Source organism: Bos grunniens, chromosome 13 (genome assembly GCF_055505025.1).
Source record: "Bos grunniens cultivar Pamir isolate PY7600 chromosome 13, Bosgru_T2T1.0, whole genome shotgun sequence".
Classification (NCBI taxonomy): domain Eukaryota; kingdom Metazoa; phylum Chordata; class Mammalia; order Artiodactyla; family Bovidae; genus Bos; species Bos grunniens.
Genome location: NC_141177.1, coordinates 81611437 through 81636584, shown reverse-complemented (window position 1 = coordinate 81636584; position 25148 = coordinate 81611437). Strand labels below are relative to the sequence as shown.

At 40.1% G+C, this 25148-nt stretch overlaps 1 protein-coding gene across 7 annotated transcripts in view; it reads right to left on the bottom strand.

The window, feature by feature from the left end:
* Nucleotides 1–25148, bottom strand: part of PAK5 (p21 (RAC1) activated kinase 5) — a 422360-nt gene that overhangs the window by 171082 nt on the left and 226130 nt on the right. Inside the window, exon 1 of one of the 7 annotated variants that reach the window (XM_086335107.1) lies at nucleotides 9702–9722. The exons of the other annotated variants lie outside the window; for them this stretch is intronic. The gene's annotated coding sequence lies outside the window, so the exon portion shown is untranslated. Of the gene's footprint in view, nucleotides 1–9701; nucleotides 9723–25148 lie in introns of those variants that run through there. 7 annotated transcript variants of the gene reach the window in all.

Below are 25148 nucleotides of genomic sequence, written 5' to 3'. Positions count from 1 at the left end.
TGTTGACTATGATGGTTACTCCATTTCTTCTAAAGCATTCCTGCCCACATTAGTAGATATAATGGTCATCTAAGTTAAATTCACCCATTGCAGTCCATTTTAGTTCGCTGATTCCTAGAATGTCAGTGTTCACTCTTGCCATCTCCTGTTTGACCACTTCTAATTTGCCTTGATTCATGGACCTAACATTCAAGGTTCCTATGCAATATTGCTCATTACAGCATTGGACCTTGCTTCTATCACCAGTCACATCCACAACTGGTTATATTCTTTGCAGCCAAAGATGGAGAAGCTCTATACAGTCAGCAAAAACAAGACCGGGAGCTGACAGTGGCTCAGATCATGAACTGAATTATTGTCAATTAGTGCCAAATTCAGACTTAAATTGAAGAAAGTAGGGAAAACAACTAGACCATTTAGGTGTGACCTAAATCAAATCCCTTATGATTATACAGTGGAAGTGAGAAATAGATTTAAGGGACTAGATCTGATAGATAGAGTGCCTGATGAACTATGGATGGAGGTTCATGACATTGTGCAGGAGACAGGGATCAAGACCATCCCCATGGAAGAAATGCAAAAAAGCAAAATGGCTGTCTGGGGAGGCCTTACAAATTGCTGTGAAAAGAAGTAAGTGAAAAGCAAAGGAGAAAAGGAAAGATATGAGCATCTGAATGCAGAGTTCCAAAGAATAGCAAGAAGAGATAAGAAAGCCTTCCTCAGCGATCAATGCAAAGAAATAGAGGAAAACAACAGAATGGGAAAGACTAGGGATATCTTCAAGAAAATTAGAGATACCAAGGGAACATTTCATGCAAAGATGGGCTCGATAAAGGACAGAAATGGTAAGGACCTAACACAAGCAGAAGATATTAAGAAGAGGTGGCAGGAATACACAGAAGAACTGTACAAAAAAGACCTTCAAGACCCAGATAATCACAATGGTGTGATCACTCACCTAGAGCTAGACATCCTGGAATGTGAAGTCAAGTGGGCCTTAGAAAGCATCACTATGAACAAAGCTAGTGGATGTGATGGAATTCCAGGTGAGCTGTTTCAAATCCTGAAAGATGATGCTGTGAAAGTGTTGCACTCAATATGCCAGCAAATTTGGAAAACTCAGCAGTGGCCACAGGACTGGAAAAGTCAGTTTTCATTCCAATCCCAAAGAAAGGCAATGCCAAAGAATGCTCAAACTACCAAGCAATTGAACTCATCTCACGCCCTAGTAAAGTAATGCTCAAATTTCTCCAAGCCAGGCTTCAGCAATACATGAACCATGAACTTCCAGATTTTCAAGCTGGTTTTAGAAAAGGCAGAGGAACCAGAGATTAAATTGCCAACATCCACTGCATCATGGAAAAAGCAAGAGAGTTCCAGAAAAACATCTGTTTCTGCTTTATTGACTATGCCAAAGCCTTTGACTATGTGGATCACAATCAACTGTGGAAAATTCTTCAAGAGATGGGAATACCAGACCATCTCACCTGCCTCTTGAGAAACCTATATGCAGGTCAGGAAGCAGCAGTTAGAACTGGACATGGAACAACAGACTGGTTCCAAATAGGAAAAGGAGTACATCAAGGCTGTATATGGTCACCCTGCTTATTTAACTTATATGGAGAGTACATCGTGAGAAATGCTGGGCTGGAAGAAGCACAAGCTGGAATCAAGATTGCCGGGAAAAATATCAATAACCTCAGATATGCAGATGGTGTCATCCTTATGGCAGAAAGTGAAGAGGAACTGAAAAGTCTCTTGATGAAAGTGAAAGTGGATAGTGAAAAAGTTGACTTAAAGCTCAACATTCAGAAAACGAAGATCATGGCATCCAGTCCCATCACTTCTTGGCAAATAGATGGGTAAACAGTGGAAACAGTGTCAAACTTTATTTTTCTGGGCTCCAAAATCACTGCAGATGGTGACTGCAGCCATGAAATTAAAAGACACTTACTTCTTGGAAGAAAAGTTATGACCAACCTAGATAGCATATTGAAAAGCAGAGACATTACTTTGCCAACAAAGGTCCGCCTAGTCAAGGCTACGGTTTTTCCAGTGGTCATGTATGGATATGAGAGTTGGACTGTGAAGAAAGCTGAGCGCCGAAGAATTGATGCTTTTGAACTGTGGTGTTGGAGAAGACTCTTGAGAGTCCCTTGGACTGCAAGGAGATCCATCCAGTCCATTCTGAAGGAGATCAGCCCTGGGATTTCTTTGGAAGAAATGATCCTAAAGCTGAAACTCCAGTACTTTGACCACCTCATGAGAAGTGTTGACTCATTGGAAAAGACTCTGATGCTGGGAGGGATTGGGGGCAGGAGGAAAAAGGGACGACAGAGGATGAGATGGCTGGATGGGCTCACTGACTCGATGGACGTGAGTCTGAGTGAACTCCAGGAGTTGGTGATGGACAGGGAGGCCTGGTGTGTTGCGATTCATGGGGTTGCAAAGAGTCGGACACGATTGAGCAACTCAACTGAACTGAACTGACCTACATACGGTTTTCTCGAGAGGCAGGTCAGGTGGTCTGGCATTCCCATCTGTTGAAGAATTTTCCACAGTTTTTTGTGAATCACACAGTCAATGGCTTTGGCATAGTCAATAAAACAGAAGTAGATGATTTTTCTGGAAGTTTCCTGCTTTTTCAATAATCCAGTGGATGTTGGCAATTTGATCCCTTGTTCTTCTGCCTTTTCTAAATCCACCTTGAATATCTGGAAGTTCACGGTTCACAAACTGTTGAGGTCTGGCTTGGTGACTTTTGAACATTACTTTACTAGCGTGTGAGATGAGTGCCATTGTGCAGTAGTTTGAGCATTCTTTATCACTGCCTTTCTTTGGGATTGGAATGAAAACTGACTTTTTCCAGTCCTGTAGCCACTGCTGAGTTTTCCAAATTTGCTGGCATATTGAGTGCAGCACTTTCATCCTGCATCATCTTTCAGGATTTGAAATAGCTCAGCTAGAATTCTATCACCTCCACTAGCTTTTTCATAGTGATGCTTCCTAATGCCCACTTGATTTCACATTCCAGGATGTCTGCCTCTAGGTGGGTGATCACACCATTGTGATTATCTGGGTCATGAAGATCATTTTTGTATAGTTCTACTCTGTATTCTTTCTACCTCTTCTTAATATCTTGTGCTTTTGTTAGGTCCATGCCATTTCTGTCCTTTATTGAGCCCATCTTTGCATGAAATGTTCCCTTGTTATCTCTAATTTTCTTGAAGAGATCTCTAGTCTTTCCCATTCCATTGTTTTCCTCTACTTCTTTGCACTGATCACTGAGGAAGGCTTTCTTATCTCTCCTTGCTATTCTTTGGAACTCTGCATTCAATTGGAAATATCTTTCCTTTTCTCCTTTGCTTTTTGATTCTTTTCTTTTCACAGCCATTTGTAAGGTCTCCTAAGACAGCCATTTTACTTTTTTGCATTCCTTTTTTGGGCATGGTCTTGAGCACTGCCTTCTGTACAATGTTATGAACCTTCATTATAGTTATTCAGGTACTCTGTCTATCAGATCTAATCTCTTGAGTCTATTTGTCACTTTCACTGTATAATAATAAGAGATTTGATTTAGGTCCTATCTGAATAGTCTAGTGGTTTTCCCTAATTTCTTCAATTTAAGTCTGATTTCACTATAAGGAGTTCATGATCTGAGCTAAAGTCAGCTCCCAGTCTTGTTTTTGCTGACTATATAGAGCTTCTCCATCTTTGGCTGCAAAGAATATAATCATTCTGATTTTGGTATTGAGCATCTGGTGATGTCCACGTGTAGAGTGTTCTCTTGTGTTGTTGGAAGAGAGTGTTTGCTGTTGACCAGTGCTTTCTCTTGGCAAAACTCTGTTAGCCTTTGACCTGCTTCATTCTGGACTCCAAGGTTAAATTTGCCCATTACTCCAGGTATTTCTTGACTTCCTACTTTTGCATTCCAGTCCCCTACAATGGAAAGGACATCTTTTTTGGCTGTTAGTTCTAGAAGGTCTTGTAGGTCTTCATAGAACCGTTCAGCTTCTTCAGCATTACTGGTCGGGGCATAGACTTGGGTTACTGTGATATTGAATGGTTTGCCTTGGAAACGAACAGAGATCATTCTGTCATTTTTGAGATTGCATCCAAGTACTGCATTTCAGACTCTTTTTTTCACTATGATGGCTGCTTCATTTCTTCTTAGGTATTCTTGCCCACAGTAGTAGATATAATGGTCATCTGAGTTAAATTCACCCATTCCAGGCCATTTTAGTTCACTGATGCCTAAAATGTTGACATTCACTCTTGCCAACTCCTGTTTGACCACTTCTAATTTGCCTTGATTCATGGACCTAACATTCTTTATAGCATCTGAGTTTGCTTCTATCACCAGTCACATCCACAACTGGGTGTTGTTTCTGCTTTGGCTCCGTCTCTTCCATTCTTTCTGGGGTTATTTCTCCACTGATCTCCAGTAGCATACTGGGCACCTACTGACCTGGGGAGTTCATCTTCCAGTGTCCTGTCTTTTTGCCTTTTTATACTGTTGATGGGGCTCTCAAGGCAAGAATATAGAGGGGAGGTAGGCTGAGTCTAAAACTGCTGGGAGCAAAACCTTAGCAAAAACCAAGGGCAAGGGGTGATTTGAGACACAGAGCAGCAGTGGGCAGACTTGATTGCTTTCTTTCTTCCAAAGATACCTTCCTTCCAGAGCCCTAGGAAAAGCCAGAATGAAATGTCTTGCTTCACACAAATTCTGCTTTTCTTCCATGTGCACCTTGTATCATTTGAGAGATGATGAGCATTGCCCTTGAACTTAAATGTCTTCTTCAAAGGTGAGATGAGACTATTCTAAGGCCTTTAGGAACAGAGGGGAGATGCCTGTTCATTCACTTGGTTGGTAATGAACCCTGACTTGGGCATCCCTGCTTCTGCCCATCTGGTCTTGCTTTTCTTTAAAGGTTTTTTATTTTTATGTGGACCATTTAAAAAGTTTTTATTGAATTTGTTACAGTACAGCTTCTGTTTTATATTTTAGTTTTTGTCCAGTAGGCATGTGGGATCTTAGCTTCCCTACCAGGGATCACGTCCGAACCCCCTGCATTGGAAAGCAAAGTTTTAACCACTGGACTGCCAAGAAAGTCCCTGCCTTTCCATTCTCTGTGCCCATGGGGCTCTGTGGGTTGGGACCTCTTCCCTGGGTGACAGCACTCTTATCTGCCTAGTGATGGCTCCTTCCTCATTGGGAAAACTTGGTATATAATTCCTTCCAGCAGCTTATGCACAGGCTAGGAATGAACCATGAGTCAAGGATGCTTAAAACATTTCAGCAAGGGAACTCTTATACACTGCTGGTGGGAATGTAAACCGGTGCTGTTGCTGTGGAAAACAGTATAGAGCTTTCTCAAAAAATAAAAATTTGAACCATGAGATGACCCAGCAGTTCTATTTCTGCTACTGCTGCTGCTGCTGCTGCTGCTGCTAAGTTGCTTCAGTCGTATCTGACTCTGTGTGACCTCATAGATGACAGTCCACCAGGTTCCACCGTCCCTGGCATTCTCTAGGCAAGAATACTAGAGTGGGTTGCCATTTCCTTCTCCAATGCATGAAAGTGAAAAGTGAAAGTGAAGTCTCTCAGTCATGTCTGAAGAGTCATGGACTCTTCGTGACCCCATGGACTGCAGCCCACCAGGCTCCTCCATCCATGGGATTTTCCAGGCAAGAGTACTGGAGTGGGGTGCCACTACCTTCCCCGATTCTATTCCTAGGTATGTATAAAAAACAAAAATACTATTCAAAAAGATGATAGATGCACCCCGGTGTTCAGAAGAGCATTATTTATAATAGCCAAGATATGGAAACAATCTAAGCCCAACAACAAATGAATGGATAAAGAAGATGTGGTATACATATATAATGAAATATTAGTCAACCATTAAAGAGGACATTTTGCCATTTATAGCAACATGGATGGTCTTGGGGAGCATTATGCTAAAGTGAGATGAGTAAGACAGAGAGGGACAAATACTGTGTGATATCACTTATAGGCGGAGTCTGAAAAATACAACAAACTAGTGAATATAACAAAAAATAACCTCTGTGTCTCACAGACACAGAGAACAAACTAGTGGTTACCAGTGAGGATGCTGAGGAAGGGTCAGACAATATAGGTATAGGGGATTAAGAGATACTAACTATTGGGTATAAAATAAGCTACAAGGATATACTGTACAGCATGGGGACTATAGCCAATATTCTATAATAACTATAGAGTATAGCCTTTAAAAATTGTGAATCACTAGATTGTATACCTCTAACATATATAATATTGTACATCAACTATACTTCAATTTAAAAAAATTTCAACTTTGGATCTCCTTGCCTCAGTGTCTCCATCAGCACAAAACCACCCAGGGTTGTTGTTAAATTTGTGTTACCATTTGAAAACAATCCTGGCAAAAATGACTGTTATTTGAATTTTAACTAGTTATTTTTCTAGCCAGTCATACAAGACAATGTTACTCAAGTGATGAGAGCCTTGGTTGGGGATAAAACATAGCTGCAGACATGGTCCCACCCTTGGGGTGCAGGGATAACTCAGGTTCAGTCCCATCCTTGTAGATGTGAGCTTGGGATCATTAGAAAATGGTTCCCTCAGACGAACAACCACATTTACATTGAAGTGATATTTCAAACTCTTCTCAGAGAACCATGAGCCTTCATTGCCTTTGTTTCTTATAATTAAGGTCTGCAGTTGAATATTTCTCTCCTCAGGTACTGCCACATTTGTTTTCTGAGTCAGGAGGTGTCACTGCTCTGTAAACATTCCCCCTCTGCACAAGCCGTGGGAGGTTCTGTCTGCCACATCTCAGTCCTCAAACTGGGCTTCAGAAAGGAGAAAATCAGGATGCCAGATAGATTCACTTCCTTTCATCCTGTGGCCAGCCTAATTATCTACTCAACCAAATACCAATTACCTGTAATCAGAATTACAATGAAGTTCAATACCAGATGGACACTCAATTGATTTCAAACAGACTCTTAATTGTTTCTCCTCCTTCTCCTCCTCTTCTTCCTTTGTGTCTATATCCGGCATTTGTAACTCACTCTTGGGTTCCCTAACAACTTCATCAAACCAACAATTACTTCTTCCTCCAGCCTTCACACTTGAAGAGTTTAACGAGTTGGAACCTAGGGATGAAACTTCTGTTAAGCAAGAGACATCCAGCAGACTTGCAGGGAGAAAGCTATCTTTGGCAACCTGAACTAGATAAATGGATGATTTAGATTCTAAGTCTTTATCAAAAATGACTTTTGATCCCTGTGTCCCATAATGGTTACTATAAGGTTGGAAGTACACTGGAATGTAGAGTAAGAAGATACTCTCTTGGGTGTCTCTGTGGACTCATGTGTAGACACATTCTGCACATATTTAGTCGTGTATAACCAAACACATCTGAACTTCTAGGCCAGTTCTGTGGTTACACGATTAACACACTGACCTGTGTGCCGTAGGAACTTATCGGAGACTCACAGAGGACCTTAATCGGCAGATGCCCGTGGATGAAATTCTTGTTTGAGTACAAGATGCTGTAGTCTAGATCTATGAGAAAGCACACCCAACTGCACCCTAAAATACAGTCCTCTTTGCTCAGTGAGTAAACCAAAAGTATTATATAAATAAGTGGATATTTACAAATAACTCACTGAGGTCAGTTGATAGAAAAACTGTCGGTAGCTATGCCCCTGGCCAGAAAACCAAAGGAGAGCTATGAAACCACAGGAAGAGAAATCAAGATGGCAGCCAGAGTCTAGTGGAGAGCGGGCTACCAAAGATGCAAGATCTGAGACACCCCTGTTGGGAGTTTCAGGTGGCTGTTCAATACTGTGGATGGCTAATTCCCAAAGAGCTGCCTTCTGATCAAACAACATGTTAGTGTGGCCTTTCAGGTTATTTGTAAAAGAAATATGTTTTCCCCAAGAGGCAGATTCTAGGACAAGGATCTGAGTGCAAATAGTTTATCTGCAAAGTTGTCTTGGGAACCAGTGGTGAGAAGTAGGACAATGACCCAGGGAAAGGAAGGTTGCCAATGGAAGCTGAGTTAATGAACAAGTTACTGCTGTGTCTCAATCCTGCGGAGATTGGGGCAGGGGTGGGGGGGCGGGGCGCGGGGATCTTGTGGAAGATAGAGTAAAGGTGCTTCAGAGATGTCACCGACTTGGTCTGCTACATCCCATCTGGAAGCTAGGAAGCTGCAGTATTTATACATGAGCTACTAACCCTCATATGCCTGAGAGATGCTCCCAGGGGTATTAGTTCTTCACTACTTCTGTCTGCACCCCCACAGAGAGGCTGGGAACCCTGAGAAAGCCAAGGGAGACAGCTAGGGCAGTAACAGCATCTGTCTGTCTTACAGCTGCCTCACAGAAATGTATGCTCAGACATGCCTGGGAGGAGATGCCCTTGGACATGTTTTAAATGCAGGGGTCCCTGAGGTCCCCCAGACTCACAGTAAACTGAGTAACATCTCTGCCAAAAGACAAATGCTCTTGGTTACTGTCAAAATTTGGAAAGGAGTATGTCAAGGCTGTATATTGTCACCCTGGTTATTTAATTTATATGCAGAGTACATCATGAGAAATGCTGGGCTGGATGAAGCACAAGCTGGAATTAAGATTGCTGGGAGAAATATCAATAAATAACCTCAGATACGCAGATGACACCACCCTAATGGTAGAAAGCAAAGAGGAACTAAAGAACCTCTTGAAAGAGAAGAGTGAAAAAGCTGGCTTAAAAAAACTCAATGTTCAAAAAACGAAGATCATGGCATCTGACTCCATCACTTCATGGCAAATAGACAGAGAAAAGGTGGAAGCAGTGAGAGATTTCCTCTTCGTGGGCTCCAGAATCACCGAGGATGGTGACTGCAGCCATGAAATCAGAAGACGATTGCTTCTTGGCAGAAAACTGATGATAGCTCTAGAGAGCCTATTAAAAAGCAGAGACATTTCTCTGCTGACAAAGGTCTGTATTGTCAAGGCTATGGTCTTCCCAGTGGTCACGTACGGTTGCAAGAGCTGGACTGTAAAGAGGGCAGAACGCCAAAGAATTGATGCTTTTGAAGTGGTGCTGGAGAAGACTCCTGAAAGTCCTTTGGACCTCAAAGAGATCAAACCAGTCAATCTTAAGGGAGATCAACCCTGAATATTCACTGGAAGGACTGATGCTGAAGCGGAAGCTCCAGTATTTTGTTCATCTGATGTGAAAAGATGACTCGCTGGAAAAGTCCCTGATGCTGGCAAAGATTGAGGGCAGAAGGGGAAGAGGGTGTCAGAGGATGAGATGGCTAAACAACATCACCAATGCAATGAGCATGAAGTTGGGAAAATTCCAGGAGATGGTGAGGGACAGGGAGGCCTGGTGTGCTGCAGTCCACAGAGTCACAAAGAGTTGGACACGACTGGGTGACTGAACAACAACAACTGAGAAGAGAGTGGGGAATGCTGTGGGAGAAGGTAAGAGGTGAGAGACAGTGGGGGCGGGGGCAGCCAGTGTGAGAGAAGCACTGTTCCTAGAGTTAAAAGCATCCTGGTGGCCTTAGGCACCTCTGCCACCAAATCACAGACTGTGGAAAGAAAAAGGATCCATGATCGTGTTCTCAAACACCAGTCCCATCAGTACCATGCTGACTGAATGTCCCAAGTTTTGGAGGTTTAAAATAGAAAACCACCTTAATTTCTTCTATCCTTTTCATGGCGCTCCTTCTTTTAATCTGAACAAAAAAAATGGGGAGGTACCATAGATTACTGGTCACTCTCAGTGACAAGAACCATCTAATTTTAATAATGAAGATTCATAAATTAAGTCACAAATCTTATTATTTACAAGGAAAAGAAAATTAAATTACAAGTTTATGACTGTAATGAACCTCCTTATATTCTTCACATTCAATGAATAGGGCCAGTACCTCATTACAGAACAAAGTATTTCCTCTTGAGAATACGCATACACAGCATGCAATTTAAGATACTTTACTTTTATTAACACTTTAATCTGTGGTCATTTGATTTGACCTTTGATTTACCAACAATGATTTGTTTTCAAAACATTTGACAGCTGATCATAAATCTCAGCTGTGCCTTACCTTGAAATGGGGCTGTGTTCCCTCCCTCTTAAAGCCTAACTGGATTGCTAAGCCTATCTTATGATGCAGAACTGAGTTTAAATCCATGTGCAAAGAGATCACTGAACCTGCCTGGGTTCACACATCACTTGTTCAAACTTTGCTTATCATGCATTCTCCTCTCTAAAGAATGAACATTTAGTGATTGCTCATTCTAAAAGAGTTCCTGAGATTTAAAAACTTTTTTCATGTAAAATAAAACTGTATTAGGACCTATGTCATCTGTATTGCTTCTAACTTGACCCTCATGTCAAGAAATTCTAAAGCCATGTTCATTATGTGAGAGCAACAGGAAGATTAAAAATCACTGATGCATTCCCCCCTTTTAAATGATTGGTTTGTGGACGTCCCTGGTACAGCAGATGGTAAAGAATCTGCTTGCAATGCAGGAGACTGGGATTCGATCCCTGGGTGGAGAAGATCCCCTGGAGGAGGAAATGGCAACCCACTCCAATATTCTTGCCTGGAGAATCAATTGTGTGGAAAAGTGTAATTACAGCATTGTAAAAAGTTCAGGTAGGGTCATGACAAAACTCTAAACTGAAGGTTGAGTGTTATCTTGGAAAGAGCATGAGTTTTACATGGGTCTATACCATCTTAGCAGCTGTCTTAACTGGCAGACAAGTACTGGGTTAGTTCTTTATTAAAAAAAAAAAAAAAAAAAAACTCGCAAAGAAACAAACAAAATTTCTGCCACCTCTCTTTCAATAAAGTCATAAAAGTCCATCTCATAGGTTTATTTACTAAGAGAAGCAATACTAGTTCCTCTCAACAGCAAATCATGGTTCAGTATTATAACATATTTCCATCTTATTCTATGGACCATGTAATTTGAGTGAATTAATGTCTAGTCCCATGAATGACAAAGAAGTTCTTTACTATGAGAGAATGTAATTCAACACTTGTGAGGGTAAATGATATTCCTTTTTCAGAAAAGCAATAAAAGCCTCTTTCTTTGTAAATCTGGCATTATTCTTGATAATCTAAGAATGGGAAAAGGCCCTCACTTAAAAGTGATGTTCTGAAACAGTATGGCAAAGAGAAATTGATCTGATGCTTTAATTCCACCAAATGAAAGAGTCAATGAAGAAATGAGAGTCTGATTAATGATAGCATGTGTTTCTCTTTCTCTTCACCTCCATTCTTTCTCTTTCCATCTTTCCTTTAACCTTCTGTTTCTATCTTTCCTTCCTTCACCTCCCTGTCTGTGTCTCTCTCTCATGTATATCCCCCCAAATACGCTATCTTAACAAAGCCAAAGAACAGTAATGATAGTTATTTCTGACTCAAAAAGGTATATAACACGTTAGATTAGTTGGAGATGTGTCAGTAATATGGCATTTCAAAGTAGTCATGCATAGATATTCTATGTTACTATACTGCAATCATACCCTTAGGGACTAAAACCAAGTTTGATGAAATGTGTTTTGAGTCATACAATTTTTAGTTCATTAGTGCTCTAGAAAAATATGCATTAAGACCAGCTTCCTATTGGCAAAGAATATATCAGATATTCATAAAAGTTTTTTAATAAGTTATGTTGAACTTATGTTTTCTAAAATAATGACTATGTAATTTATCATTTCAATCTAATGTAAAAAATTGGATGACAGTCATATAAATTAATGTCTGTCAAAAATCTTTTGAATCATGTAGTGTGTAGTGTTAGTCGCCCAGTCATGTCCGACTCTCTGAGACCCCACGGACTGAAGCCCGCCAGGCTCCCCTGTCCATGGAATCCTCCAGGCAAGAATACTGGAGTGGGTTGCCATTTCCTTCTCAAATCCCGTGATCTATACAGAATATGCCTGCCATCAAAGTCCTATATTTTTTTAGGTTTTGGAGGACAGTTTGAATAATGTAAAATCTCTGTTAGGTACATGATATCTAATTGAATATGGAACCTACTAAAGTTCTATAATTCAATGGTTATTAATTTTTTATTTTCACTGATATGTGTTTAGTAAGGAACTTAAGATAATTAAACTTATAGGTCCAAAATCCTTATTGTGTTAAACAATTTGAAAAAGTCAATTGCAACCTATAGTTTTATTTATTTTTAACTATTTTTACAATCAATAGTTATAAGTTGTGAGATACAGCTATGGTTTGTGTATGTGTGTGTGTGTGCATGTGTATTTTAATAAGTAAGTTACTTTGGGGGGCAGTCATGAAGGTTCAACTTGTGTTTCCTGCTTTTGTCAAGTTTTGTCATTTTATTGAAGTCTAGTACACATACTGGAGAAGGCGATGGCACCCCACTCCAGTACTCTTGCCTGGAAAATCCCGTGGTCGGTGGAGCTTGGTGGGCTGCAGCCCATGGGGTTATGAAGAGTCAGACACGACTGAGCAACTTCCCTTTCACTTTTCACTTTAATGCATTGGAGAAGTAAATGGCAACCCACTCCAATCCCAGGGACGGGGGAGCCTGGTGGGCTGCCATCTATGGGGTCACACAGAGTCAGACACGACTGAAGTGATTTAGCAGCAGCAGCAGTACACATATAGAAAAGCACACATATCTTAAGGGTATAGTTAATGAATTCTCATAAAAGGACCATATTTCTGAAACTACAGTAAAAATTAAAGAGAGAAAAGTGCCAGAAGCACCTCTCACACTGTGCCAGAATCATCATCTTCACCAAAGATAAGCCATCATTCTGATTTCTCCTGCCACAGGTTGGTTTTGCTTGATCTTGACCTTCATATGCATAGAATCTCAAAACACGTATTCTTTTAGGTTGAATGCCTGTGATTCGACAGTTTCTGAGATTTATCCATGTTGCTAAATGACGCACCCCTCCTCCTTACTCTCTCATGTTCCATTGCATAATGATACCACAATTTAGAAGTTCACTCACAGACTGATGGAAATATTGGGTGGTTTATAGTATGGGACTATCAGAAATAACACTGCCATGAATGTTCTACTACATGCCTTTAGGTGAACACAATGAATGGTGGGCATATACATACGTAGGAGTGGAATTGTTGGGTCAAGCTGTGTGTATATTTGGCTTCAGTAGATAGTTTCAGTCAGCTTTCCAAGGTGGTTACACAATTTACACTCTGACCAGCAGCTTATGAGTTGCTTCCATCCTCATCTACACTTTCTATTGTCAATCATTTCATTGTAGCTATTCTAGTGTGTGTGCAATGGCATTATACTGTGGTTTTGTTTTGTATTTTCCTAGTGATTAATGAGTCTGAGCATTGTGCTATGCATTGGCCACTTGGGATATTCTTTTCTATGAAGTATCTGTTCGAGTCTTTTGCTATTTCCCCTTTTTCTTACTCAGATGAGTAAGAAAACAGGTTTTCTCCCTTTCTCTTACTCAGTTGATGAAGTTCTTTATAAATTCTGGATAAAATTCCTTTGTTGAACATATATATATGTTCATATATATGAGCATATATATATATATTTCTCATATTATATAATTGGGTTTCACTGTCTTAATAATGCTTTAAAATTTTAAGTATAGTTACTGTAAAATATTATATAAGTTACAGATGTACTTATATAGGTGTACCTATAGTGATTCTTCTGAAAGTATTTTCTCAAAGATCAGGAATAAGACAAGGATTCCCACTTTCACCATTTTTGTTCAACATAGTTTTGGAAGTCCTAGCCACATCAACCAGAGAAGGAAAAGAAATAAAAAGAATCAAAGTTGGAAAGGAACAGATAAAACTGTCACTGTTTGCAGATGACATGACACTATACAAAGAAAATCCTAAAGATACCACAGAAAACTACTAGAGCTCATCAATAAATTCAGTAAAGTTGTAGGATACAAAATAAATATACAAAAACTGGTTGCATTTCTATACACTAACGATGAACTATCAAAAAGAAAAAATAAGGAAAAAATCCCATTTACCATCACATCAAAAAGAATAAACTACCTACGAGTAAACCCACCAAAAGAGTTAAAAGGCCAGTACTTGGAAAATTATAAGACAATGATGAAAGAAAGACAACCCAAACAATTAGAAAGACACATCATGTTTTGGATTGGAAGAATTAATATTATTAAAATAACCATATTATCCAAGGCAATCTACTCTCTTAATACTCTCTTAAAAATGCTTTTGACAAACACACATAATTTTAATTAGTCCAACTTAGATATCTTTTCTTTGTATCTATCATATTCCATGTCCTGTTTTAAAAGTCTTTGTTTCCACCAAGATCATGACTATATTCTCCTAAGCTTAGGTGTATGATCCATCTGGGACTGATTTATGTGTATTTGAACAAGGGGTCCAAATAGATTCAAAGAAGGGAATTTCAGTGGCCTTTGCAGGGTTTACTTCTGAAGAAGAGCACTGCTTAGCAACTTCAAGGAATAAAAACAATTCAGGAGAAACTGACCCAACAGCTACATTAACTGAAGCAGGTCCTGCATCTACTGAAAAAACCTGATGAATATTAATCTTGTTAATTGGAATTCAAAACAAAATGAATATAAAGGATATTGGTGAAAACAACGTCATTTACCTATTATTGATTAAAAAAAAGCATAATACCTTCTTTTCCTCTTCTAGTAAATTTTAAGTTCTGAAAAAATTTCAAATACTAAAAAACCTCCAAATCTTCAGCATACACAGTTAGAAAAGCTTTACAGATCAGTTTTGTCCTGGAGAAATAGAATGCAAGCTACAAGCCTTAATTTAAAATTCCTTTTAGCCACATTAAAAATTTAAAAAATCAAGTCAAATTATTTTTAATAATATATTTTACTTAATATTAGAGATCAAAAATATTTTCATTTCAACGTATGTCAACAGCCACACTTCAAGAGCTCAACAGCTATAATTGCCTAGTCAGTATGATACTGGGTAACCCAGCCAGTTACAAGAACACATGAAAAGATGCTCAACATCATTCATTATCAGAGAAATGCAAATCAAAACCACAATGAGGTACCATTTCATGCCAGTCAGAATGGCTGCTATCAAAAAGTTTACAAACAATAAATGCTGGAGAGGGTGTGGGGAAAAAGGAACCTCTCTTACACTGTTGGTAGGAATGCAAACTAGTATAGCCACTAAGGAGAACAGTGTGGAGATTCCTTAAAAAACTGGAAATAGAACTGCCATACGACCCAGCAATCCCACTGCTGGGCATATGCAATGAGGAAACCAATGAAAGAGACACGTGTACCTCAGTGCTTATCAAAGTACTGTTTACGATAGCTAGGACATGGAAGCAACCTAGATGTCTATCGGCAGACAAATGGATAAGAAAGCTGCAGTACATATACACAATGAAATATTACTCAGCTATTAAAAAGAACACATTTTAATTAGTTCTACTGAGGTGGATGAAGCTGGAGCTTATTATACAGAGTGAAGTAAGTCAGAAAGAAAAAAACACCAATACAGTATATTAATGCATATATATGGAATTTAGAAAGATGGTAATGATGACCCTATATGTGAGACAGCAAAAGAGACACAGATATAAAGAACAGACTTTTGGACTCGGTAGGAGAAGGTGAGGGTGGGATGATTTGAGAGAATAGCATTGAAAGATGTATATTACCATATGGGAAATAGATGAACAGTCCAAGTTCAATGCATGAAACAGGGCACTCAAAGCTGGTGTACTGGGGTGACCCAGAGGGATGGGATGGGGAGGGAGGTGGGAGAGGGGGTTCAGGATGGGGACATATGTACACCCATGGCTGATTCATGTGAATGTATGCCAAAACTCACCACAATATTGTAATTAGCCTCCAATTAAAATTAATAAATTAAAAAAAGAATACAATGGCCTCCTTCATATTACAATTTATATACCTACAGATCAATCAATTTTATATGCTTATTGCAACCACATACTTAAATTAGAACACGGTGGTTCTCAACATGTAGCCTCTGAATGATTAGCGCAGGCATCACCAGAGACTGTTAGAAATGCAAATTCTCAGCCCTCATCCAGACTTTCTGAGTAAGAATCTTTAAGGATAAGCCAACCAATCTGGCAAAGCTATGGTTTTTCCAGTAGTCATGTACAAATGTGACAGTTGGTCCATAAAGAAGGCTGAACACCAGAGAATTGATGCTTTCAAATTGTGATGCTGGAGAAGACTCTTGAGAGTCTCTTGGACAGCAAAGGAGATCAAACCATTCAATCCTAAAGGAAATCAACCCTGAATATTCATTGGAAGGACTGATGTTGATGCTGAAGCTGAAGCTCCAATACTTTGGCCTTATGCAAAGAGTGGATTCATTGGTAAAGACCCTGATGCTGGGAAAGACTGAAGGCAAAAGGAAAAGGGGGCGGAAGAGGATGAAATGGTTAGACAGCATCATTGCCTCATTGGACATGAATGTGAGCAAACACCAGGAGACAGTGGAGGACAGAGGAGCCTGTGTGCTACAGTCCTCAAAGTTGCATGCTACAGGTTGCAAAGAGTCAGACAAGACTTAGCGACTGAAAAGCAAGAACAACCAATCTGTGTTTCTCTGACTCTGATGTGTATTCCAAAACTTTGGGAACAACAGGGTTATTTCTGTTTTATACAATGATACCAATTCTGTATTACATCATTATAAATATATTGTCTTATCTGAAGCAGAATTTCCTGGGGGGGGGGGGGTGTGAGGCAACCTCAAAGTCAGGTTACCATCTCACACAGTCCAAATGAGACCTCTCATAACATGACAAATGGTCCATTATTCTCTGCAACAGACATGTGGGAGAAAGTTTCTTTTCTGCTGGCAAGTGATTCCCAATTGCCAAAATCATCTATTAAATTCACAGAAGTGAAGACTTGGGACCACACAGTAATAATCAGAGCATAGAAAATGTATTATAGAAAATAGCGGATAACTACATTCCCCTTATTAGCTCTGTATAAGTAAAGTGAATATATATAAAGAAATGCTTGAAGAACTTTTATTTTTAAAAAATATTCATCTCTTTGGCTTGGGATATATGATCTTGAGGGGCTTCCTGGGTGGCACTGGTGGTAAAGAACCTGCCTGCCAATTCAGGAGACATAAGAGATGTGGGTTCAATCCTTGGGTTGGGAAGATCCCCTGGAGGAGGGCATGGCAACTCACTTCAACATTTTTGCCTGGAGAATCCCATGGACAGATGAGGCTGGTTGCCTGGAGTCCATAGGGTCACAAAGAGTCAGATACAACTGAAGTGACTTAGGACGCATATGATCTTGAAAGATTCAATCTTACTAAATTAATGTCTCTTCAAAGGTAGGAAGCCTTCCCCAGGCTTCTCATTAGTGTGTCCTTAGCTCATGGCGCAGCTCCAGGTACCTAGAGGGGTCTCAATGAGTGAATGAATGGATGGATGCTTGATAAAACACCCTCCATGTCTCAAATTCTGGCTTAGGAAGATCAGTTAGCTCAGATACTGGGGCTCTCATTATTTTAATGCAAAATAATAATAAGCTGAATATTTTTAACACACACAAAAAATAAGTTGAATCATTCTGTTTTTTCCTTTCCCAGTAGCATTCTCTTTCCTTAAATACTTCTTGTCACCTAAAAGTTAGAGGAAAATAATGGACATTTTAAGGAAAGTTCTTAAAATAGATTCAAATGTAAATTTCATAAGAATAAGGATTTTGTTGTTCACTGCTATATCCATGGCCTTTAGAAATCAGTGCTCAATAAACATTTGTAGAAAGGCTAAATTTTATTCTTTTAAAATTCCTTTAGAGGGGGGTGGTCCTAAGATGGTGGAGGAATAGGACTGGGAAACCACTTTCTCCCCCAGAAATTCATCAAAATAACATTTGAATGCTGAGCAAACTCCACAAAACAACTGAACGCTGGCAGAGGACATCAGGCACCCAGAAAAGCAGCCTATTATCTTCGAAAGGAAGTAGGACAAAATATAAAAGATAAAAAGAGAGACGAAAGAATTAGGGAGGGAGATCCATCCCAGGAAGGGAGTCTTAATAGAGGAGAAGTTTCCAAACACCAGGAAACCCTCTCCCCTGCGGGTCTGGGGGAAGTTTTCGAATCTTGGAGGGCAACATAACTGGGAGGAAAAATAAATAAATAAAACCCACAGATTACATGCCTAAAGGCAACTCCCAGCAGAGAAGTATCCCAGACACTCGCATCTGCCACCAGCAAGCAGGGGCTAAACATAGAGGAGTGGGTGGCATTGCTTAGAGTAAGGACCACGCCTGAATGCCCCGAGGGAAATCTGAGGGAGCTAACGTGAGAGAGCAACCCAGACTGTGGGATAGCCAGAGAGAGAGAGAGAGAGAGAGAGAGAGAGAGAGAGAGAGAGAGAGAGAACTATCCTCTGAAAAGCCCTAACCTAAGGCACTGCTGGGCCTGTTCACAGAACAAAGGACTGAGCGAATACCAGAGGAGAGCTAGCTGGCTGTGGACCCGCCCATACCCCGCCAGTGGCAGGGGCCAGGCAGGCTCCAGCCAGAGCTGGAAAGGGGCAAACTCAGCCCCAGAGAGGGCATCCCCTACCAAACTGAGAACAGGCTTCCAGTTTCTAACCAATACTTCCTGAGATTCTGCATGGTTGACATCCGCTGGGAGGGTCGCAGCCAAAGATCAGCTCCCCAGAAAAGACACATGGCACATTGGAGATGGCCACACCCAGAAACCCAAGTGGCTGGGACCGGGGAGGTGATAAGACACACCACACTTGAGGAGAGTGTGCTTACCATGCACCTGGTTGCCTGAGCTGCTCGGACCTGGGAACAGCACCAAATGCAGGCCCAAACAAGTCTATGCCTTTGTGGAGTACCTGAGAACCTGAACGGCTTAGACCTGGGAAGTTCATGCAACCCAGGGCCAGCTCCCTGCAGAGCAACCTGAAGCCTGAGCAGTGTAGTCTGGGAAAGCACAATCGCCTTGAGTGGGGGCAAACCCAGTGTGGCTGAGACACTGTGAGCACTCCCCACACATGCCAGTGATGTTTGTTTGCAGTGTTCCTCCCTCCCCACAACACAACTGAACAAGTGAGCCTAAACAAGAGACCACCTTCGCCCCCTTGTGTCAGGGTGGAAATTAGACACTGGAGACGCCAGCAAACAGAAGAAGCCAAATAAACAGAGGGAACCGCTTTGGAAGTGACAAGTACAACAGATTAAAATCCCTGTAGTTAACACCGACTACATTGGAAAGGGCCTATAGATCTTGAGAAGTATAAGCTGGAACAAGGAACTATCTGAAACTGAACTGACCCCACACTGCCTGCAACAGCACCAGAGAAATTCCTAACTTCTAGATATGTTTTTACTATTATCATTTAAAAAAAAATTTAATTTTTTAATTTTAAGTCCTCTATTACTCCTTTAATTTTCATTTTTATAACATACTATTACCTTGAACAAAAAAAGACCCTATTTTTAAAGCAAACTTCATATATATTTCTTGTACTTTTTGTGATTTTTTTTTAATATTGTATTTTTGAGAGTCTAACTTCTACTCTAGATTTTTAATCTTTGCTTTATAGTATTTGTTACCAGCTTGTACATTTAAGAATCCAATCTTCAGTACCCATTTTTACTTGAGTGTGATTACTGGCTTGAATACTCTCTCCCCCTTTTGACTCTCCTTTTTCTCCCCCAAGTCACTTCTATCTCCTCCTTCCCCCTTCTCTTCTCAACCCAACTCTGTGAATCTCTGTGGGTATTCTGGGCTGTGGAGAACACTTAGGGAATAGAGCACTGCCTAGATCTAGCGCTCTCCTTTTGATTACCCCTTTTCTCCTGCTCACCTCTATCTCCTTCCTCCTTCTCTTCTCTATATAACTCTGTGAACCTCTCTGAGGGTTACAGACTGTGGAGAGCACATAGGGAATTGATTACTGGCTAGCTTGCTCTCTCCCCTTTTGACTCCCCTTCTTCTCCTCCTGGTCACCTCTATCTCCCTCCACCTGCTTCTCTTCTCCATGTAACTCTGTGAACTTCTCTGGGTGTCCCTCACTGTGGATAATATTTTCACCATTAACCTAGAAGTTTTATTATCAGTGCTGTATGGATGGAGAAGTCTTGAGGCTACTGTAAGAATAAGACTGAAAACCAGAGGCAGGAGGCTCAAGCCCAAAACCTGAGAACACCAGAGAACTCCTGACTCCATGGAACATTAATTGTTAAGAGATCATCCAAAAGCCTCCATACCTACACTGAAACCAAGCACCACCCAAGAGCCAATAAGTTCCAGAGCAAGACATACCATGCAAATTCTCCAGCAACGCAGGAACATAGCCCTAAGCTTCAATATACAAGCTGCCCAGAGTCAAACCAAACCCACAGACATCTCAAAACTCACTACTGGACACTTCATTGCACTCTCAAGAGAAGAAATCCAGCTCCATCCACCAGAACACCGGCACACGCTTCTCTAACCAGGAAACCTTGCTAAGCCACTCGTCCAACCCCACCCACAGGGAGGAAACTCCACAATAAAGAGGAACCACAAACTGCCAGAATACAGAAAGGCCACCCCAAACACAGCAATCTAAACAAGATAAAAAGGCAAAGAAATACCCAGAAGGTAAAGGAACATGAGAAATGCCCACCAAACCAAACAAAAGAGGAGGAGATAGGGAGCTTACTTGGAAAAGAATTTAGAATAATGATAATAAAAATGATTCAAAATCTTGAAAACAAAATGGAGTTACAGATAAGTAGCCTGGAGACAAGGATTGAGAAGATGCAAGAAAGGTTTAACAAGGACCTAGAAGAAATAAAAGAGTCAACTAATGATGAATAATGCAACAAATGAGATAAAAAACACTCTGGAGGGAACCAACATTAGAATAACGGAGACAGAAGATAGGATATGTGAGGTAGAAGATAGAATGGTAGAAATAAATGAAGCAGAGAGGAAAAAAGAAAAAAGAATTAAAAGAAATGAGGACAACCTCAGGGACCTCTGGGACAATGTAAAACGCCCCAAGATTCGAATCAGAGGAGTCCCAGAAGAAGAAGACAAAAAGAAAGGCCATGACAAAATACTCGAGGAGATAATAGTTGAAAACTTCCCTAAAATGGGGAAGGAAATAGTCACCCAAGTACAAGAAACCCAGAGAGTCCCAAACAGGATAAACCCAAGGCAAAATGCCCTAAGACACATATTAATCAAATTAACAAAGATCAAACACAAAGAACAAATATTAAAAGCATCAAGGGAAAAACAACAAATAACACACAAGGGAATTCCCATAAGGATAACAGCTGATCTTGCAATAGAAACTCTTCAGGCCAGGAGGGAATGGCAGGACATACCTAAAGTGATGAAAGACAAAAACCTACAACCCAGATTACTGTACCCAGCAAGGATCTCATTCAGATATGAAGGAAAATTCAAAAGCTTTACAGACAAGCAAAAGCTGAGGGAATTCAGCACAACCAAACCAGCTTTTCAACAAATGCTAAAGGATCTTCTCTAGACAGGAAACACAGGAAAGGGTGTATAAACTCGAATCCAAAACAACAAAGTAAATGGCAACGGGACATTACCTTAAATGTAAATGGGTTGAATGCCCCAACCACAAGACAAAGACTGGCTGAATGGATACAAAAACAAGACCCCTATATATCCTGTCTACCAGAGACCCACCTCAAAATAAGGGACACATACAGACTGAAAGTGAAGGGCTGGAAAAAGATATTTCACGAAAATGGAGACGGAAAAAAAAAAAAAGCAGGAGTAGCAATACTCATATCAGATAAAATAGACTTTAAAATAAAGGCTGTGAAAAGAGACAAAGAAGGACACTACATAATGATCAAAGGATCAATCCAAGAAGAAGATATAACAATTATAAACATATATACATCCAACATAGGAGCACCGCAATATGTAAGGCTGCTGCTGCTGCTGCTAAGTCACTTCAATCATGTCCAACTCTGTGTGACCCCCTAGACAGCAGCCCACCAGGCTCCCCCGTCCCTGGGATTCTCCAGGCAAGAGTACTGGAGTGGGGTGCCATTGCCTTCTCCGAATATGTAAGGCAAATGCTAACAAGTATGAAAGGGGAAATTAACAATAAGACAATAATAGTGAGGGACTTTAATACCCCACTCACAACTGGATAGATCAACTAAACAGAAAATTAACAAGGAAACACAAACTTTAAATGACACAATGGACCAGCTAGACCTAACTGATATCTATAGGACATTCACCCCAAAACAATGAATTTCATCTTTTGCTCAAGTGCGCACAGAAACTTCTCCAGGATAGATAAAATCCTGGGCCATAAATCTAGCCTTGGTAAATTCAAAAAAGTTGAAATCATTCCAATCATCTTTTCTGACCACAATGCAGTAAGTTCAGTTCAGTTCAGTCTCTCAGTCATGTCTGACTCTTTGCAACCCCATGAACCACAGCACACCAGGCCTCCCTGTCCATCACCAACTCCAAATCCATGTCCATTTTAGTTGGTGATGCCATCCAACCATCTCATCCTCTGTCGCCCCTTTCTCCTCCTGTCTTCAATCTTTCCCAGCATCAGGGTCTTTTCCAATGACTCAGCTCTTTGCATCAGCTGGCCAAAGTACTGGAGTTTCAGCTTCAACATTAGTCCTTTCAATGAACACCTAGGACTGATCTTCTTAAGGATGGACTTGTTGGATCTCCATGCAGTCCAAGAGACTCTCAAGAGTCTTCTCCAACACCATAGTTCAAAAGCATCAATTCTTCTGCACTCAGCTTTCTTTATAGTACAACTCTCACATCCATACATGACCAGTGGAAAAACCATAGCCTTGACTAGATGGACCTTTGTTGACACAGTAATGTCTCTGCTTTTTAATATGCTGTCTAGGTTGGTCATAACTTTCCTTCCAAGGAGTAAGTGTCTTTTAATTTCATGGCTGCAATCACCATCTGCAGTGATTTTGGAGCCCAGAAAAATAACGTCAGCCACTGTTTCCCCATCTATTTACCATGAAGTGATGGGACTGGATGCCATGATCTTAGTTTTCTGAATGTTGAGTTTTAAGCCAAATTTTTCACTCTCCTTTTTCACTTTCATCAAGAGGCTCTTTAGATCTTCACTTTCTCAATTACAGGGAAAAAACTATTAAAAATTCCAACATATGGAGGCTAAACAAAACGCTTCTGAATAACCAACAAATCACAGAAGAAATCAATAAAGAAATCAAAATATGCAATAAATGAATGAAAATGAAAACACAACAACCCAAAACCTATGGGACACTGTAAAAGCAGTGTTAAGGGGAAGGTTCATAGCAATACAGGCTTACTTCAAGAAACAAGAAAAAAGTCAAACAAATAACCTAACTCTACACCTAAAGCAACTAGAAAAGGAAGAAATGAAGAACCCCAGAGTTAATAGAAGGACAGAAATCTTAAAAATTAGGGCAGAAATAAATGCAAAAGAAACAAAAGAGACCATAGCAAAAATCAACAAAGCTAAAAGTTGGTTCTTTGAGAAGATAAATAAAATTGACATGCCATTAGCCAGACTCAGCAAGAAACAAAGGGAGAAGAATCAAATTAACACAATTAGAAATGAAAATGGAGAAATCACAACAGACAACACAGAAATACAAAGGATCATAAGAGACTACTATCAGCAACCATATGCCAATAAAACGGACAACTTGGAAGAAATGGAAAAATTCTTAGAAAAGTATAACTTTCCAAAACTGAACCAGGAAGAAATAGATCTTAACAGACCCATCACAAGCATGGAAATCGAAACTGTAATCAGAAATCTTCCAGCAAACAAAAGCCCAGAACCAGATGGCTTCACAGCTGAATTGAACCAAAAATTTAGAGAAGAGCTAACACCTATCTTACTCAAACTCTTCCAGAAAATTCAGAAGAAGGTAAATTTCCAAACTCATTCTATGAGGGCACCATCACCCTAATACCAAAACCAGACAAAGATACGACAAAAAAAGAAAACTACAGGCCAATATCACTGATGAACATAGATGCAACAATCCTTAACACAATTCTAGCAAACAGAATCCAACAACATATTAAAAACATCATACATCATGACCAAATGGGCTTTATTCCAGGAATGCAAGGATTCTTTAATATCCACGAATCAATCAATGTAATACACGACATTAACAAACTGAAAGATAAAAACCATATGATTATCTCAATAGATGCAGAAAAAGCCTTTGACAAAATTCAATATCCATTTATGATAAAAACTTTCCAGAAAGCAGGAATAGAAGGGACATACCTCAACATAATAAAAGCTATATATGACAAACCTACAGCAAACATTACCCTCAATGGTGAAAAATTGAAAGCATTTCCCCTAAAGTCAGGAACAAGGCAAGGGTGCTCACCCTAACCACTACTTTTCAACATAGTTTTGGAAGTATTGGCCACAGCAATCAGAGCAGGAAAAGAAATGAATCCAGATGGGAAAAGAAGAAGTAAAACTCTCACTGTTTGCAGATGACACGGTCCTCTACAGAGAAAACCCTAAAGACTCTACCAGAAAATTACTAGAGCTAATCAATGAATATAGTAAAGTTGCAGGATATAAAATTAACACACAGAAATCCCTTTCATTCCTATACACTAACAATGAGAAAACAGAAAGAGAAATTAAGGAAACAATTCCATTCACCATTGCAACAAAAAGAATAAAATACTTAGGAATATATCTACCTAAAGAAACAAACTTTGGCCACCTCATGCGAAGAGTTGAATTATTGGAAAAGACTCTGATGCTGGAGGGATTGGGGGCAGGAGGAGAAGGGGACAACAGAGGATGAGATGGCTGGATGGCATCACCAACTCGATGGACATGAGTTTGAGTGAACTCCGGAAGTTGGTGATGGATGGGGAGGCCTGGCGTGCTGCGATTCATGGGGTCACAAAGAGTCAAACATGACTGAGTGACTGATTGAACTGAACTGAAAGAAACAAAAGACCTATAATATAGAAAACTATAAAACACTGATGAAAGAAATCAAAGAGGACACAAATAGATGGAGAAATATACCATGTGCATGGATTGGAAGAATCAATATAGTG